Source organism: Arvicanthis niloticus, chromosome 12 (genome assembly GCF_011762505.2).
Source record: "Arvicanthis niloticus isolate mArvNil1 chromosome 12, mArvNil1.pat.X, whole genome shotgun sequence".
Classification (NCBI taxonomy): Eukaryota; Metazoa; Chordata; class Mammalia; order Rodentia; family Muridae; genus Arvicanthis; species Arvicanthis niloticus.
This window is the reverse complement of record NC_047669.1, coordinates 8350451-8364629: the sequence shown is the minus strand read 5'-3', so window position 1 is coordinate 8364629 and position 14179 is coordinate 8350451.

Genomic DNA, 14179 nt, shown 5'->3' with positions numbered 1-14179 from the left:
ATACTTGTGAAAATAAATTACAGACAGTCCCCAGGGTGCTGTTTCACACTTCCTAACTCTTCTCACAGATACACCATGCAGAGTACACGTTCCCACCTCTTCCCAGAGACTGTATCCTGACCCAGTGTCAGACCCCAGGGGTAAGAGATGTCTTTCCTCACGCCTTTCATCCATGAGACAGGAAGGAAAACAATTTCTGGTTTATAGGCAAGCAGGAAGCCCAGAGATATTTAGCAGATTGTCTCGGAGCACACAGTAGGCCTGGAGCCCAGACCCTAGGCTCCATAGATAGACCTGTGTGCTACCACACTCACTGCACTGCGGGGGGGGGGGGTAAGCTTTCGGAGAGCAGCCTGGAATTCTGCTCACCCCATCCCTACCTCCTACTCCCCACCCCCCAACAGCTTAGAGCAGCCATCCTCAAACCCCTCCCCTGGGAGAAGATGCCGGGTCCAAAGACCTACATCGCGGCCCAGGTGTGTCATTTCCTGAGCTCTCAGGTGGGGGCCGGGCCAGGGCTGGCCCTGCTGGCGCTGTTTCAGCTCCTTCATTCCACTCACAAGGCAGCACTGGGGCTCCTGGTGCAGATCTGTGTGTGGAGGTGCCCTGGTGTTGCATCTGAGAGAATGGTGCCCCAATCCCCCTATGCTGAGACAGTCTTTAACCTTTTCCTTCAGACAGAGCCTAAGTCACTTACTCTAATCAGGGTCAGAAATCATGAGTTCAAATCCTGGCTCTAATTTTTTTTCATTGTTGTTTGTCTTTTTGGGACAGGGTTTCCCTGTGTAGCACTGGCTGTTCTGGAATGCGCAGAGATCTGCCTACCTCTGAGATTAAAGGCATATACTACCAGGTTCTAACTCTTACCAGATATGTGACATTGGAAAAGTCACTGCCTTGGATCTCACTGTTCTTATCTGTAAAAATAAGGCAGTAAGATCACTCTTGTGGAGGTGCTACAGGAATGAGTTAGACATCTAGGACATGGGGCTGGAGTCAGTTCAGTGAGTAAAGTACTTGCTACAGAATCCCGAGGTCCACAGTTTGGATAAGCATGCATGTTTTGATATGGTGCTATGCATCTGTAACCCCAGCTGGATGTCAGACATTGGCCAACCTAGGGCTCATGGGCCAGCCAGTCTAACCCAGGTAGCAAGCTCCAGTGTACTGAGCAACTGTCCCAGAAAAGAAGGTGAAGTGGTTGAGGAAGCCATCCCGATATCAGCCTCTGGCTTTCACATATGCCTGCACGGGTGAGTATATGCACATACAAACGGATGTCTGGTATGAAGTTGGGCATGGTGGTGCATGCCTGGAATTCTGTCTACTCCAGAGGTTGAGGCAGGAGGATTAAAGATTCCAGACCAGTTTATACATCTTAACAAAAAGTGTCTCTAAAGGTTGTTTGTTTGTTTGTTTGTTTATTTTGGTTTGGTTTTTGAGACAAGGTTTTCTCTGTGTAGCCCTGACTATCCTGAAACTCACTCTGTAGACTAGGCTGGCCTCCAAGAGATTTACTTACCTCTGCCTCCTGAGTGCTGGGATTAGAAGTGTGTTCTACCACTGCCCAAGATCTGTCTTAGGGCTTGAAAGTACCTGTCTGGGGTCTTGGATTCAGTGGTGGTTTGAATGAGAATGTTCCCCATAGGCTCATATAGTTGAATGCTTAATCATCTGGGAGTGGCACTATTTGAGAAGGATTAGAAGGATTTGGAGGTGTGGCCTTGTTGGAGGAAGCCCACCACTGGGGGCGGGATTTGAGGTTTCAGAAGCCCATGCTAGGCCCAGTCTCTCCCTGCTTGTAGATTAGGATGTAGAACTCTCAGCTTCTGTTGCAATGCCATTACTGCCATACTCCCTGCCCTGATGATGGACTGACCCTGAAACTGTAAGCAAGCCACCAATTAAATGCTTTCTTTTATAAGAGTTGCTGTGGTCATGTGTCTCTTCACAGAAATAGAACAGTGACTAAGACAGCTTCCAAAATGTAAAATAAAAAAATAATAATAAATACAAAATAAGTTATGCCAAAAGGTGTTATAGTCACACGCAGCTTGTTCAATGTACAGATTGCCTAGTGCACACCCAAGGACAAAGCCATCAAAAACTTTGTCACTTGAATCATGGTCGAGGCTGTTGCTGTCAGGGATTTCTGAAGGAAGTGTCTTCTACATTGTTTGTCTCTTAAGCTTTACACGGAGCTGTGTTACTGCCCAGTGAGCCTTGCCACCCACAGCAAGGTGGTCAGGTATCTGCATTGTGAAACCTCAAAGTGCCCAACACCACACCCAGATTTAGGTCTGATGAGTCTGCCTTATGACCTCCCGTGAAACCTATTCAAAGACCTGGATTCCCCATACACACCTAGACAAGGTTTCTCTCTATAACCCTTGCTTTCCCTGAACTTGCTCTGTAGACCAGGCTGGTCAAACTCAGAGATCTGCCTTCCTCTGCCTCCATTACCAGGCCAAAGAGCTAGATTATTTGTTTTTCTTTTCATTTTATTTTATTTTATTTTATGTGCATTTAGTATTTTGCCTGCATGTATATTTATGATAGGGTGTCAGGTCCCTACAGACAGTTGTGGGCTGCCATGTGGATGCCGGGAATTGAACCCAGGTCTTCTGGAAGAGCGGCCAATGCTCTTAAGCACTGAGCCATCTCTCCATTGGACTCTAAGGACAGCAGAAAAACTATCTTCTGAGAAAAATAAAACGAAATAAAGTGAAAATGATATGTGCTATATTGAGTTCAGCTATTTAATATTGTGGATATCTGTGACAAGTTCCAGGCCGCTTTCCCATGTGAAACAGTCCAACATGGCGGACAGAAAATGGACAAGAAAAGTGAAAGCCAGCAGAAAGAAGGTGTCCGTTAGCCAGCTGCGCCTCAGCGAGGTCCAACTGTAGGGCTCTCCGTGATTCATCCTTCACCACAAGCAGCCCTTTTTTGTTCTGGAAGTTGGGTGCCCTGCCTTTTGGCACCAGGTGCAGGAGGTACTAGTAGGCAGGACTGGGTTGGGGGAGGGGTTCCAAGGTTTGCTCCTGCCAATCTGCAGTCCTGCTCAAGCCTTGGAAAAGCTCCAGGGAACTAAGCCTGCAGGGCTGGAGGCAGAATGTGTTTCTCACGCTGGGCCCCTGCAAAGCCGTGCTGGTGCCCAGTGGTCACAGGAGCCCTAGGCCCTGTATATTCCTGCACTTCTCTAAACAGACCCAGGGCACGGGTTCTTAGGATTATTACCCCCAGGAAACCTACATGCTTATTCTTTCTTGGAAGACTTTGGAGTTTCTCTGCATCTTCTTGTCATTCTCAGCTGTGAGATGAACTGACTGGTTGCTGCTGTGGAGGTAAAGAGAGTCCAGAGGGCTAAGAGTGAATCACCCACGATTGCTCATGTCCCAGATGGTGGCACAGAAGTGAAGATCTGAAGCTAAGTCTCTCTGGCTGCAGGGTGGGGCTAGGCAGCGCCTCTACTTCCCAAATTGCCTCCCTACGAAAGGCTTGGCTTTCCTGCCCCTCCACTGAGATCCTTTCCCCAGTCACTGTGCCGGTGCCACTTCCTGGGGTGCTGAGTAAGACTTTCCACTGAATACCACCTTCGGCCCTGACATCCCTCTGGGTCATAGGGATCTAGAGTTAAGACAATCAGGAGACAACTGGAAACACCAGAATCACCACTTGCCTACACAGTGGGCTGGTTGTTCCTCAGTACTTGCCCTAGGCATCAAGGCAGAGAAGAGCAAGAAAGGAACGAAGATGTCTGGAGACCATCCTAGAACGTCTGAACAGGGGAGAAGTAAAGATCAAGCTTGGCTGCCCCCGATTTCTGGGGGCAGTAGGGGAGAGAGGATTGGGAAAGAAGGGGGATGATAATTTGTGGCTTTTCATATTCATCTCTCCAGGTCCAAGTATAGGGGTTCATTCATTGATCCCACTACCAACTGCCTGTTTATCCATCCGCTTACCCGTCCTATTCTGCATTCACGCTTCTGCTCATTAACTCATCCATCCAACTCCTGTTCATCTGTATACCTACCATCTCATTTACGCTTAAACACCCACCTTTCTATTCCGTTATCCACCCTTCTCTCCAGTCATTCACTGGTCTCTTCTCTACCCATTACTGTATAAGCTGGAGAGCCGTGAACAAATGTCTATTCATTCACCCCGATAGGGCACCGATGAGATGATTTCACTCCAGTCTGGCTCAGTGTGAGCTGGTGAGTTTCTTGTGGTTACTTATAGGAGCGCTCAGAGGTAGCTGCATCACTGATAGCCCATTCCAGCATAGGCGAAGACTTAAGATTCTATTTTTAATTGTGTGTATGTGTGTGCACGTGCGCATGTATGTGCATGTACTTGTGCTCCTACATGTGTGAGGTTGACCACAGAGGTCAGAAGACAGTGTCAGACTCTCGAGCTGAAGTTACAGGCAGTTGTGAGCCTCCTCATGTGGTTGTTATGATAATAGTAAGATAGTAAGTGACCTTAAGGGCAAGCCATTTCTCTGTTCCTCCAGTACCTGGTGAAGCCTTTTTTTTTTTTTTTTTTTTTTTTTTTTTTTTTTTTTTTTTTTTTTTTTAGACAAGTTCTCCTTGTGTAGTCCTATCCTAGAGAGCTGCTCTGCTTCTACTTCTGGGATGTTGTGATTAAAGGAGTGTGCCACCATGTCTGGCTCCAAGAGACAACTCTTGAAAGCCGCATTCTTGGAAAGCTGTGCGACTTGTAAGCAGCTCTCCCAGACAGAGATGGTAGGGCAGCTCTCCGCAGCAATTGTTACTGTCTAGATAGCCTCGGGGAGGGCCTTCAGCAGCTAACTGAGCTTTATAGGTTTTATTTACTTCCTGAATCTTATGAACACCCTTCTTCCTTCCAGAGGAAAGTGCTTCCAGTTAGAGGAAGCAGCTACACAACATCCTCTGCTTCCGCATTCACCTGCCTGTCTGTGAACTTGCTCACCCGTACACCGTCTGCCTGTATCTGTTCTTCCTAGCATTCATCTGTCCACCCACCACACAGCCCTTTCTCTGTGTACCCATCACTCGTCCTCATTCATACACTCTCCCATTTGTCAATTCCTTTGTCCACCTTCCCACTTAGTTTCTAACTTAACCATCCATTCACCTATTCGTTATCTATTTGCCCATAGATATAATATATACACACCATATCCACTTATCCATCCAGATACCCCACCCCTTAATTCATCAACTTATTGATCTCCCAAATTATCTGTATTAAGTTCAAGAACCAATGACGACGTTCTTGGCACGGGGCTCTGCACGGACGTTGTTATAGCTCTCGCTCTAAGATTTTATTTGAAAGCAGAGTGTTATGGGGGTGAGATTAACTCTGGATCAAATCTTGGCTCCTGCCCCTCATTGACTTTATGACCTTCAAAAAAGTTATCTGAACTGAGATCAGCTGAGGTTTCCTATCTGTGAAGCAGAGATGGTAAGAGTACCTAACTCCCCTACCTCCCAACACTGTTCTGAAGAGTAAATGAATCTCTAAATGCAAACACCCAGAATTATAGCTAGAACACTGTTAGCAGCAGCATGAGAAGCTATAGGAAGGAGTAATCAGGAAGCACCATGCTCACCTCATCCATGTCTTTCCTCTCTCCCCTCCTACTTCCCCTCCCCTCTTCTGTCCTCTTTCTCTTGGGCAACCTTGTTCACCTATTTTCCTTTCCTGTCCCCATGTTGTGGCTGCTGACTCCGGCTCAGCATCCACTCCTGAAGAACTCTGTGTCCACATATCCTTATGGGGAATCTCTCCTAGAAGCCTCAGGCTGAACTAATTCACTTTCACACACACCATTTCTTTCCTTACACTTTCTGTATTATGGATACACTGGATTAGATGTGATGTTAGCCCCAGGATCATTCAGACTTAGACATCTGTTCTCTCTACTGTCCCCTACCTCTTCCATTATTAAGTACGTTGTAACTTAACGTCGTAACACCCCTCACTTCTGTCACCTCTGTAGTACCTCCTCTTCATCCAATCTCCAGCTTGGATCAGTTGCTCTCTACTTAGGCTTTTCTGTCAGCATATCTTTGTCCTCTGGTACATCCCACTCCTGCTTCACCCCACTCCTCAGAACCCTATTTTGATGCTGTCACTCTTGTCCAAATACATCAGTGATACTTCACTCTAGCAGACCAAGGGCTCCCTGCAGGTGTAGCAGTCATCTCTGAGATTAAAACATTCCACCTTACAGGGGAGCTCCTTAAGCAGGGACTTAACACCACTCTCCAACCTGCTGAGCTGCCTGTAGGCTGTGCAGTGAGCTCCAGGCTCCCAGCTTTTGTGAGCTGACACCCATGCTGGGGTGGGCCTTGGTGATGTATTTGAGTCATTCAAGTAATTTCTGCTCCTGTAAGTAACCTTTCACCTATATTCCTGTAACTCCAATAAAACTCACGATTCACCTAGCTGGACTTCGGTGGTATCTGTGCTTTGGTCTGTCATAAATTCTCTATCTGGGATAAGTAGAGTGTGCTTCTTCTCCTTAGGAAAAGTTTTTGTTGCACAACCTAATTGGTGCCTGAACAGGGACAGGACAGAACCAGAGAAGAGATGAAGGGGGAGAGTGTGCATGGTTCTGGCTACAGCAGCAAGACAGGCAACTGACGCTGAGAAGTCTGATGAGGTTGGATCAGTGAGGAAAAACAGAGAGATGTTCTGTCCTGTGTGATATGCTAATGTGCTCTGTGCTAGGATGGCACTTGCAAGGTTCTTGTGATGGATAGTGAGACGGGTAACTAAGGTTGAGCCATTAGGAGTGCCTGTGGGAGGAGTCCCAAGATGGTAGTCTTCAGCTGTGTGGTATAAGACAGCATGCCTGCTTGTTCAGTGGGGTCCACCATGTGAATACAGAGATGCCCTGAAAACTGTTAAAGGGTTGGAGAACATCTTGCAGTCTTTAAGTTTGGCGTACAAGGGCAGAGATTGTCAGCAAACAGCAGCACAGGTTGCCTGGCCACTGTTGAGTGTAGTTAGAAATGCATCTAAAAGCCAGGTGGTGGTGGTGGTGGCGGTGGCGGTGGTGGTGATGGTGGTGGTGGTACATGTCTTTAATCCTAGTGCTCCGGAGGCAGAGGCAGGTGAATCTCCAAGTTTGAGGCCAGCCTGGTCTATAGTAAGTTCTAGGACAGCCATGAACCCTGTCTCAAAAAAGAGAAAAGAGAAAAAAGAAAAAAACAAAGGAAGGAAGGAAGGAAGGAAGGAAGGAAGGAAGGAAGGAAGGAAAGAAGGAAGGAGCAATGCAGCAAGAAAAGGAGGTGTGAGGGCTGGAGAGATGGCTCAGTGGTTAAGAGCACTGACTCTTCTTCTGAGGTCCTGAGTTCAATTCCCAGCAACCACATAATGGTTCACAACCATCTGTAATGGGATCCGATACTCTCTTCTGGTGTGTCTGAAGACAGCTACAGTGTACTCACATACATAAAATAAATAAAATCTTTTAAACAAAAAAGGAGGTATGACAGCACTGTCCGTGTTAGCCTGATTTGGCAAGTAAATTAGATAAACAAGAGAATGAGAGAGAGAGAGAGAGAGAGAGAGAGAGAGAGAGAGAGAGAGAGAGAGAAGCCAGCTGTGAGCAGGGGAGAAGAGGGGGGAGGGGAATGGAGAGAGAGATGGGGTAAGGGACAAGAGGACAGAGCAAGAGAGAGAGAGAGAGAGAGAGAGAGAGAGAGAGAGAGAGAGAGAGAGAGAGAGAGAGAGAGAGTCAAAGGAGTAAGAGATACTCCTCAAGTGTAACTTTTAGCAGAAAAAGAGGGGAAATCTGTAACCCAGCGTGCAGATGAGAGGGTTAACCATGGTCCAAGGTAAGAAATTACTGTGATCAGCTCTTTTTCTTTTCTTGTTTTTAGATCTTATTTATTTTATGTATATGAGTACACTGTAGCTGTCTTCAGACACACCAGAAAAGGGCATCGGATCTCATTACAGATGGTTGTGAGCCACCATGTGGTTGCTGGGAATTGAACTCAGGACCTCAGGAAGAAGAGTCAGTTCTCTTAACAGCTGAGCCATCTCTGCAGCCCTGTGATCAGCTCTTGAAATGCAAGAATGAAGGAAAACTTTTTTGTCTAGTTAGTTAGTTAGTTAGTTGTTAGTTAGGGAACTAGGAATAAGAGGAGCTGTGTTTGACTCAAGTTTCCTGGACCAGGTAGAACTGTGTTCATGGAGATGAGGAGGTGGCTCCAGCAGCGAGCTTGAGGCTGTATAGAGCTTTAGTGTCTTTGCTGAGTTCGTTGATGGGGCAAACTCTTTGTAAAACAGGACAGGCTTTGACAGATCTCAGTACTTAGACCAACATGCAAAGAGAGCTGGTAAAGACAAAGCAGCCTAGAGGAGAGTGAAAATGTACAGCTGAGAAGGGGTCTTTCTGGGTTCTGTAAAGACAAACATGACAATGTGTGGAGCTGGAATTTTGAAGGAAACAATTGATAGACACTGAATTGTGTGCTAAGGAACTTTGGATGGCTTTAAAGCTGAGGAGTAGTTCACAGAAGACTCCATGATAGAATAATAAAGTGAAGACAGTCAGACTGTCCCAGGGCTGGGTAACTATTCCCCAAGACTAGGAAGACATTTACTGCTGGCAAAAGGCTATACTGGGGGATGGAGTTGGTTTGACCAGCCAGGAACTCCCCCAACAGCCAGGTTTGGCGAACGGGGAGGCAACAGCTACAGGCACACCCACAATGCCAACCCAGAACAGCTCTGACAAAGGAAGGCAGCAGGTGCAGCCGGGAGAGAGTGGCCTCATTCACCCTTGGCCCTGAGTAGGTCTGAGCAGACTGAATTAGATCCACTGAGTTTCTCAGGTGTAGGGAGGCTCCATGGAAGATCCCAGGATATGGAAATGCAGTGGTTCAGAGGGAATGACTGAGGGCTGCAGGGATCCAAGACAGCACCTCCCACCCATGCTTTGTACCCAACACTGATCTGTGGAGGATACAAAGGGATGGAACCTTTCACACTGTAGATCTTGCTTATATTTGACTTTAGTATCTTCTTAGTTGTAAATCTCTGGTATAACCTGACACTTGCTGAGAACAGATGACAACACTGGCTTTCAGAGTGAGTGCTTCCCCAAGGTTGTCTTTGAAACTCACTATTTGTTATGGGATGGTGATTTGCAATCCTGCCTTGTCCTGCCCATCCTCTGGAAATATTTTTGTTATATAAATGGCATAATGCTAATCTCTGAATGTTTGCAGATTTGGAAAGTCATGAGAGACAACTGTGTACAATAATACTCCTACCTACCTTACAGTCCTCCTGGAGCTGGGTTAATTGAAAGGAAGGAAGGAAGGAAGGAAGGAAGGAAGGAAAAAAATCTCCCTGTGAGTTGTTGGCTAGGGAAGCACCCAGGAACCACAAACCATAAAAATTATTGCTACTGCTATTGGTTGCATGCCAGAACTAGATGGTAAGACCCTATTGTTGAAGACACCGCATTTGCATGCTTTACTACATTCACCAACATTCCTGCTTCGATATGGACCCTATGTGCTAAACACTTACATGCTTGGCAAGACATGCCTGATTGTGTCATGGGTGAGACCAGCAGCCTTCTGATTGGATTCCACAAGAGAATTCTCATCTGGTCATAAGTCCCAATGGAGAAGCAAACTCTATGGTTATACTGGATGGTTGTGATGTACTTGTCAAACCACATTCTAAACATGTGTTTACCTCCACGCATCACTGTTGTCACCAGTCTTAACTTATAACCACTGGCAAAGCTAAGAACAAGTGACAATATGTCGTAGTGACCTATTTCTTAGCCATAGGCGGGAATCTATAGTCACTTCTTCCAATGCTCAGAGATCAATCATTGTGGAACAGGGGGTTAGAAAGGACATGAAGGCCAGAGAAAATGGTGGAGTGTTGTGTAACAGCTTTCTTAGAGAGTAAAACATTGCACTCTGCTGTGCAGCTCCTTAAGAAGTGAGGTAAACAACAACAACAACAACAACAACAACAACAACAACAACAAAGATAGCTTCAAGAAATCCCTAAAATTGAGCAGACTCACTGGGTTCCTCCCTGCAGAGTAAGAAAAGCACATCTGTCAAGAAGACTCTTAGCTGAGCTGCCAAGAAGAGTGAGATCAGGCCAGATGCCTGGAAGAAGCAGAAGCTAGCTGAGCTGCCTGGAAGAGGTTTAGACCAGAATCATTTGGAAGAATACCCTCCCATCTGTTGAGCAGTACACTCTAGGTTCCTAGCTTTGTGAGCTGTCACCCATGCTGGGGTGTCTTTGGTGAGGCAGCTGTCTTTGAGTCATTTTTGCTCCTTTCACCCATATTATTGTAAATAATCTCAATAAAACTCACTGGATTACCAAGTTGGACTTTGGTGGTGTCCATATTTTGGTCTGTCATGGGTTCCCTCTCTGGGCTGAGGAGATGAATGTTTTGTCTCCCCAGGAAAAGTTTTGTCATACAACAGAAGGACATATATCTCACTTACCAATACTACCCAAAGTTCAGGGAATGGCAGGAGACCTTGGTGAGAGCCTGTTCAGAGCATGCACTATTTCAGTAAACTACAGAGGAAATATTCCTGTGAATGGATGTGTGTGCCTCAGAGGGCATGAATGAGCTAGTAAAATTTGCCCAGGTTGCTGCTCAGGAATGTTCCTGGAAATCAGCAAAACAAGAAAAGGGTAGCCAGAGAGACTGGAATGGAACATTTATTTGCCTAATCTATGATGAATGAGGATATAAGTGCAGCCTGAAGGGACCACCACTGGTGGGGAGGTTCAAGGACCAGAGATGTTTGAAATAAGACAGGAGAGATCAGGTGGGAGCCTCAGTTTTCAGAGTGGCAGTTCTGTAAGAAGTTGACTAAAGGCTGGCAGGATTCACCACGTGGAGCACAGTATCTATCCTGGGAAGGCAGGAAGCCACTGGAGATGAACAGTCAGCATCCAGGTATGAAAAGCCATGGGGCTGGAGCCAAAACCAATCTGGTCTGTCAGATACCGAGTCTCAGAAATCCAACTGTGATGAAATGGTAAAAATAGGAAGACTTCAATAGTGGAGGTACCCTCAAAGTAAGTAGAAGGGCTGTGTGGAGATCTGTGGGCTGGCCTGAGAGTTGTGGTGGAAAACGTAGCAGGGCTTCTGTGTGTAGAAAGGCAATAGAGTCTGGGAAAAGCCAGCTCGCTTCCACACATTCACAAGTGTCCTTTCATGGTCTCCTAGGGCTTGCTCTGTTTTCCACCTACCCCAAGCTCAGTTTCCATAGCAAAGAAAGGGTTTGGGGAAAGAGCTGTCTTCTACCAGCCTTCCCTCTGTCCCAGGTAGGCTGGGCCTTGCAGACTGATGTCACAGCACACCTCTAGCCAGAACTGGAGTCTGTTTTCATTCCTTCTTCATGAGCTGGGAATGACTAATGAGAAACAAGAGAGAAGAGGATCGGAGAGCTCCCGCCTTTGCACTCTGCATGTGCCTCAGGCTAGTACCCACTCCAGGCCTGGCCTGTGCTCCTGGCAAGTACCTCTGCACCTGGCTGCTCAGCTCCTCCAAAAGACAAACACTGTGGCAACCCTTGGCTGCCTGGAGTCCACTCCCGGCGGCAGGCACCACTTGTAAGTGCCATCAGGTGCAACATTTCTGGATTCCCTGGGCTCCCTTTCAAGTTATCCTGACATAGTACAAAGAACACAGAATTGTGGACAATCTGATTTGGACCTTGCTAATGACTGCCTCTTGGACGGTGAGCCCTCCTTTGAGCTCTTCCACAGAGAGAATAGAGACATGTACTCAGAAAGTCATAGACCAATGTTCCTTGTAGCCTCGATGTAGAGCAGAAGGCTACAAAAGTCAAGTGGCAGGCCCAAGGAAGACTGAAATTGCTGGATCAAATGCCCATGATTGGCACTCTAGGCAGACAGAAGTGGGCGGCCCCAGTTCTTAGTTTCCTCACTGGCACTAAAACTGGTTTGTAAAGAAAGCCACACCCCTACCTGTGCCACAAGTGTGTGCTGAGTGTGTGAATGTGGGATGGATAGAGAATGCTCAAGGGCAGACACTAGAAGGGCAGACACACAGAAGCACCCTGATGGTCATGGGGGCCCCAGCTCCCTCTGCTGGGCATTCCATAACTGGTGAGAGCCCCCCAGCCTTGCTGATGGGGTCCCACAAAACCCAACTTTCCTTCTGCAGCGTTCCTTAACTGGTAATCATGTGCAGCCCTTTCTGTGGTTGTGTGAATTGAATTCCTACCCCATTCTCTTGGTTCCTGGAAGCATTTGGTTCCTCTTGCTTCTCAGTGTGTTTAGTGTCCACCCCAATACTGCAGTGTGGTAGTAGACAGCCCACAAATGCTTGTTGAATGCATCCCTACAGATCCACCCCCAGCAACTCACCCTTAACCAGCTTCTTAACTACCCAGGTCCCAGCAGCCCAGCCAGGGGCAGGGCTGGGCTAACCCTACAGCTCTGGATCCCTTAAGGGGATGCCTTTCCTTGCTCCTGTAGCTTCTTCACCTTTTCCTCCAGAGATCCAGGCTGGCATAACTCCCAGTGCCTTCTGTATTTGACCCTGGCACAAACCAAGCACTATTCGCTATTTTTTCTGCCAGCTTCTATATTTTCTTCAAATTTCACATTAATAAATAATAATAACAATCAAAAGGAGCTAACATTTCTTAGCACGTAACTACCATCCTGGATACAGATGTTACATTTATTAATGCCATTGAGCATTTGCAACATTGTCATGGGACAGAAAGATTCATATACTTCTTACAAATGATAGCACTGATGTCAACCTGCAGAGGTCACGTGTGTGTGTGTGTGTGTGTGTGTGTGTGTGAGAGAGAGAGAGAGAGAGAGAGAGAGAGAGAGAGAGAGAAAGAAGAAGAAGAAGGAGGAGGAGGAGGAGGCGGAGGAGGAGGAAGGAGGAGGAGGAGGAGGAAGGAGGAAGAGGAGGAAGAAGAGGAGGAGAAGGAGGAGGAGGAGAGACAGACAGACAGACAGACAGACAGACAGACAGACAGAGACAGAGATGTCTTTTGCTCCACATCTGCCTGGGCTCTGTGTGGGCTGCACTTCCTACTATACTACACTACCCCAGGTCTTACTCAGCACCTGGCCTCAGCGGGAAAGGGTCTGCCCCTCCCCTCTCCCCCACTGGCTTCCCTTTTAAATCATTGACTGGGGAGAGCTAATCTTCTGCCCCAGAGTGTGTAATTAACAGAGACTAGACAGACTGAAAACTCCATATCCCCCACTCCTTATCTGCCTGTAGGGAAGCTAGACCCCTCCTGGGGTGCTCTCTCTTCCTCTGCCAAGGCCCTGCTTCTCTTGCTACTTTGTTCTGAGGTTCTAGGGTCTGAATACACTCCAGCCCTCTGGACAAAATACCAGCTGGCTCTGTCAGCTGGCAGGAATGCAGTAGGCTGTGCAGCCCCTCCCCTCCTTATTTCTGAGTCCTGGGAAACCCTGCAGGTACACAGGCTAAGAGGGGAGCTGGGGCGGACAGACTATGGCATGAAAATGGGTAATGTAAGTGGTGTGTGGGTAATGGAATGGGTTTCAGTGGGCATGTGGCCTGGCTGTGATTCCACTGAGGGTGGTGGGAGACAGTTGTGAGTGCAGGGAAAGTCATCTGCACCCAGGTGAAGAAAGAAATGCAGGGTTCACTGGGCTGGATGCAGCTGGACAGAGCACTGTGTATCCCTGGGCTTAGGCTCAAATTGGCCCTGCAGATCCTGGCCTTGCTCTTGTGGGGGTGGGACAATGGAAAAGTTACCCAGGAGACAGGAGCCACAGACCTCTCACTGATCCAGAGGGCCACCCCTATCCCCCAAGAGCAAGAAACAGGCTTGGGACCTGTGAGCTCTCTGCAAGGGAATGCCACCCAGGCACACATCCCTCCACCTGTACCCCTATGCCTCACACCACTGACCGCTTTGGTATGACTGAGAAGCTCCTGACCAGCCCCCTCCCTGGAGCACGGAGGCTACTAAGGCCCCATGTTGTGGGTGTGCCCCTCTCCCAGTAAAGATCTACTGCAGGACTCTGGGCAAGCAATGTTGGGGTAGAGAGGCAGTCTTGAGGGCCTGTCTGACAGGGGTTGGTGAAGGGACCCAGGAGGAGCCAGCAACTTTCCAATTCCCAGATTGCCTGCCTTTAAAATGTTAGC